This window comes from Globicephala melas, chromosome 18 (assembly GCF_963455315.2).
Source record: "Globicephala melas chromosome 18, mGloMel1.2, whole genome shotgun sequence".
Taxonomy (NCBI): domain Eukaryota; kingdom Metazoa; phylum Chordata; class Mammalia; order Artiodactyla; family Delphinidae; genus Globicephala; species Globicephala melas.
The window spans coordinates 23,552,656-23,558,655 of NC_083331.1; positions in this window are offsets into that span (position 1 = coordinate 23,552,656).

The window sequence follows — 6,000 nt, forward strand, 5'->3', positions numbered from 1 at the left end:
TTACAACAAATGCTAAAGGAACTTCTCTAGGCAGGAAACACAAGAGAAGGGAAAGACCTACAATAACAAACCAAAAACATTTAAGAAAATGGTAATAGGAATATACATATCGATAACTGCCTTAAATGTAAATGGATTAAATGCTCCAACCAAAAGACATAGACTGGCTGAATGGATACAAAAAAAAGACCTGTATATATGCTGTCTACAAGAGACCCACTTCAGACCTAGGGACACATAGGACTGAAAGTGAGGGGATGGAAAAAGATATTCCATGCAAATGGAAATCAAAAGAAAGCTGGAGTAGCAATTCTCATATCAGACAAAATAGACTTTAAAATAAAGACTATTACAAGAGCCAAAGAAAGACACTACATAATGATCAAGGGATCAATCCAGGAAGAAGATATAACAATTGTAAATATTTATGCATCCAACATAGGAGCACCTCAATACATAAGGCAAATGCTATCAGCCATAGAAGGGGAAATCAACAGCAACGCAATCATAGTAGGGGACTTTATCACCCCGCTTTCACCAATGGACAGATCATCCAAAATGAAAATAAATAAGAAAACACAAGCTTCAAATGATACATTAAACAAGATGGACTTAATTGATATTTATAGGATGTTCCATCCAAAAACAACAGAATACACTTTCTTCTCAAGTGCTCATGGATCATTCTCCAGGATAGATCATATCTTGGGTCACAGATCAAGCCTTGGTAAATTTAAGAAGATTGAAATCGTATCAGGTATCTTTTTGGACCACAACACTGTGAAACTAGATATCAATTAAAGGAAAAAATCTGTAAAAAATACAAACACATGGAGGCTAAACAATACATTACTAAATAACCAAGAGCTCACTGAATAAATCAAAGAGGAAGTCAAAAAATAAGTAGAAATAAATGACAATGAAAACATGATGACCCAAAACCTATGGGATGCAGCAAAAGCAGTTCTAAGAGGGAAGTTTGTAGCAATACAGTCCTACCTCAAGAAACAAGAAACATCTCAAATAAACAACCTAACCTTACACCTAAAGCAGTTAGAGAAAGGAAAACAAAAGAAAACCCCAAAGTTATTAGAAGGAAAGAAATCATAAAGATCAGATCAGAAATGAAGGAAACAATAGCAAAGATCAATAAAACTAAAAGCTGGCTCTTTGAGAAGATAAACAAAATTGATAAACCATTAGCCAGACTCACCAAGAAAAAAGGGAGAAGACACAAATCAATAGAATTAGAAATGAAAAAGGAGAAGTAACAACTGACACTGCAGAAATACAAAGGATCATGAGAGATTACTACAAGCAACTCTATGCCAATAAAATGGACAACCTGGAAGAAATGGACACATTCTAAGAAAAGCACAACCTTCTGAGACTGAACCAGGAAGAAATAGAAAATATAAACAGACCAATCACAAGCACTGAAATTGAAACTGTGATTAAAAATCTTCCAAGAAACAAAAGCCCAGGACCCAATGGCTTCAGAGGTGAATTCTGTCAAACATTTAGAGAAGAGCTAACATCTATCTTAAATTCTTCCAAAATATAGCAGAGGGAGGAACACTCCCAAGCTCATTCTATGAGGCCACCGTCACCCTGATACCAAAGCCAGACAAACATGTCACAAAGAAAGAAAACTATAGGCCAATATCACTGATGAACACAGATGTATAGATGTAAAAATACTCAACAAAATACTAGCAAAAAGAATGCGAGGTTCCTTAAAAAACTAAAAATATCACTACCATATGACCCAGCAGTCCCACTACTGGGCATGTACCCTGAGAAAACCATAATTCAAAAAGAGTCATGTACTACAAGGTTCGTTGCGGCACTATTTACAATAGCCAGGATATGGAAGCAACCTAAGTGTCCATCAACAGATGAATGGGTAAAGAAGATGTGGCCCATATATACAATGGAATATTACTCAGCCATAAAAAGAAATGAAATTGATTTATTTGTAGTGAGGTGGATGGACCTAGAGACTGTCATACAGAGTGAAGTAAGTCAGAAGGAGAAGAACAAATACCGTATGCCAACATATATATATGAAATCTAAAAAAAGAAATGGTCCTGAAGAACATAGGGGCAGGGCAGGAATAAAGTTGCAGACATACAGAATGGACTTGAGGACACAGGGAGGGGGAAGGGTAAGCTGGGACGAAGTGAGAGAGTGACGTGGACATACATACACTACCAAATGGAAAATAAATAGCTAATAGGAAGCAGCCATATAGCACAGGGAGATCAGCTTGGTGCTTTGTGTCTGCCTAGAGGGGTAGGATAGGGAGGGTGGGAGGGAGAGGTAAGAGGGAGGAGATATGGGGATATATGTATATATATAGCTGATTCATTTTGTTATACAGCAGCAACTAACACAACATTGTAAAGCAATTATACTCCAATAAAGATGTTAAAATTTTTTCTGGTTTTATTGAGATACAATTGACATACATTACTGTAAAAATGTAAGGTTTAGGGCTTCCCTGGTGGTGCAGTGGTTGAGTCTGCCTGCCGATGCAGGGGACACAGGTTCGTGCCCCAGTCTGGGAGGATCCCACATGCCGCGGAGCGGCTAGGCCTGTGAGCCATGGCCACTGAGCCTGTGCGTCCGGAGCCTGTGCTCCGCAATGGGAGAGGCCACAGCGGTGAGAGGCCCTTGTACTGCAAAAAAAAAAAACAAAAAGAGTAAGTTTTACAGCATAATGGTTTGACTTACATGTTTTGTGAAATGGTTCTGCAGTAAGTTTAGTTAGCATCCATCATCTCACATAAATACAATAAAAAAAGAAAGCAAGAAAATTTTTTTTCTTGTGATGAGATCTTTTAGGATTTACTCTCTTAGCAACTTTCATATATGACAAATAGCAGTGTTAACAGTAGTCATCATGCTGTACATTACATCCCTAATACTTCTTTATCTTGTAACGGGAAGTTTGTACCTTTGAACCACCTTTCTCCAATCCCCCTATCCCTGCCCCCAGCCTCTGGTAACCACAAATCTGATCTCTTTTTCTATGCGTTTGGTTGGGATTTTTTGGTTACTGTGTTTATTTTTTGGTTGGTTTTCAGAGTCCACAGATAAGTGAGGTTGTACAGTATTTGTCTTTCTCTGTCTGACTTATTTCATTAAACATAATATCCTCGAGGTCCATTCATGTTGTCTCGAATGGCAAGATTTCCTTGTTTGTTTTTTTTTATGGCTGAATAATATTCCTGTGCATACATATATATACCACAACTTCTTTATCCATTCATCTGTCAGTGGACACTTAGGTTGTTTTCGTGTCTTGACTGTTGTACATAATGCTGCAGTGAACATGGGGTGCAGATAGCTTTTCAAGTTAGTGTTTTCATTTTCTTTGGATAAATACCTAGGAGTGGAATTGCTGGATTATATGGTAGCTCTATTTTTAATTTTTGAGGATCCCCCATACTGTTTTCCATAGTGGCTGGTAAGGAGACAGAGGAACATGAGAGACCTTGGAAGATGGCCAAATCAAAAATTAACTTCTACTACACATGGAATATTTCACTGTGGACAGTAGGTGCACACTGAAAGTGAAGGAAGATTCTCTGAGAGAAATTAAGCTTTGTACCCATCCGTGTGGTTACAGGGAATATAGTTCCCTAGGGGACATCCTAAATGCTCGTGTATCCGATGAATTAGCTGGTAATGCTGACTGTATCAGCCACTGAACTCACAAACAGCAACGTAATACATGACATCTATTCACAAACCAGAAATAATTCTGTGAATTGTTAAATATGTTAGCGTATGTTATAAAAACTAGAAATCTTAGCGTTAAGTGTCACTTAGGATACATTTCAGCTGTAGATAACAGAGATGCCCAGCAAATCCTGGTATAAACAAACAGGGATTTATTCTTGTCACTTTGCAAGAAGTGAAGCAAGATGGTTGGGGGTATTGGTTCAGGAATTCTGGGCTGGCGTCTCCAATTCTCTTGGTCTTCTCTTCGTTGTCATAACCTGGCTATGTCAATATGTGGCAATCAGTCAAAGTACAAATGTGGCACTGAGGAGAAAGTTTATCTTCCCACAGCTTTCTCTTATCAGAGACAAAAGCTATTTCTCAGAAGCTTCTCTGCTAATCTTGCCTAATATCACTAAGGCAGGTGTTATCAGTCAGTTGTTTTGATTATTGCTGAACAAACAACCACAGCATCATCTCAGGGACACACAGTAACACACATTTACTTCTCTCTCGTCAGCCAGGGCAGCTGTTCTATGGGTCTCTCCTTCTTATGAGACCTGGGCTACCCAGGGCATATCTCCTTATGGTAGAAGCTCCTGAGAGGCAAGCCTTGGCTTGGAATTGGCACGTTCTTCCTTCTGCCGTATTCTAAGTCCAAAATCAATGCGGCAGGAAAGGATACTTTTCTCAAGGAGGTCATGGGGAAGGAATGAATATGCTGAAAGGTAATGTAATCTGCCACAAAAAGTCTGGATTTAGGCCAGCTCCTAGACCAGGGGCTGGGTTGACCTTCCTGGAAGCCAAAGGATATTTATCCAATCTTAAATAAATACAGAGGGCTGCTATCCAGAAAGAAAAAATGTAAATGGCTTTTAGATAGGTTAGGAACGGTGTCAGCTGTGTCTGCCACAAAGCAAGGGTTTGATCCCGAGGGAATTTTTATAGTTCTATCCACACCTTAAACTATCAAAGTATTCAGAGGTAGTGTGTTTAAACAGATAATTGGCTTTTTCTGCTTCACACCTCCAGGGACAGGAAAGAAGATAAGGAGGGAAACTCATTTATTATGTGTCTAATATATGCCAAAAACAGTGCTAGGAATTTAAGATAGACTATTTTATTTATTCTTCATAATGCTTTGAGATAAATATTATTAAACTAGTTTATGGAAGAAAAAAACGAGGCTCTGAGAACTTGACAGTTTATATATATCATACAAGGTGGAGCCAGGATTTATGCCCAGGTTTGTCTGGCACTAAGGCTATAAAACCTTTCTGTTATACCGTGTTGTCTTTTCTACATTTTGTTCAATTTGTTTAGAGCTATTTCTAGAATATTCAATGTGGATTCTCATAGAGGAAGCTGAATTATCCTCAAACAATATAATTCTTTATATGTGTGAAATCAATAATTCTGTCCTCTAAGTCATTGCCTCTCCAGGTTAAAAAATAGTTCCTTCAATAATTCCTCTTATATATGTGTAAGCCCTGTAATGGTCCCATTTTTCAGAAGGTCCCTAGGCAGTCAGATGTAGAAGAAAAACTCTTAACCAAAACAATCATGACTCATGGCTGGCTGGCTAATCACAGAAAAGCAATCGAAATAAAAAATCATCTAAAAACGATACTTACATGTCTTAAACATATATATTCTTAAATTTAAAATATGTAAGTCCATTTTCTAACTTTTTGAGGTAGGGCAAAACCTTTTATTTTAATACAAGCAGAAATTCTTGGCGGGGGCACTAAAACTCTTATGTTTATTTTAAGGAGTACTTGGAACTGTGCAAAGAGGACCCTTCAATTGTCACAATGACTGGGGGCCACCATAGCATTTAGTGGATGTGGACCAGAGATGCTGAATGTCTCAATGCTGTGCAGTCCTGCAAAAGAAAACAGCTCACCTAAGATGTCAGTAAGACTCCTATTGAGAAGATTTGGGTCATTTAGCTGATGGAATTTCATGTTAACTCAAGTAAAACAAGCTCCTAATGAATTATCCATGATTTCCAATCTTGTTTCTTTAAAATTGAGGGACCTCTTGGAAGACACTTGTGAAGCAAATGGGATACAGAATCCTCCTAGCTTTTTCTTTTTAATTTATTTATTATTTTATATTTATTTTTGGTTGCATTGGGTCTTCGTTGCTGCGTGCAGGCTTTCTCTAGTTGCGGTGAGCGGGGGCGACTCTTCGTTGCAGCGTGTAAGCTTCTCATTGCAGTGGCTTCTCTTGCTGCAGAGCGTGGGCTCTAGGCACGCGGGCTTCAG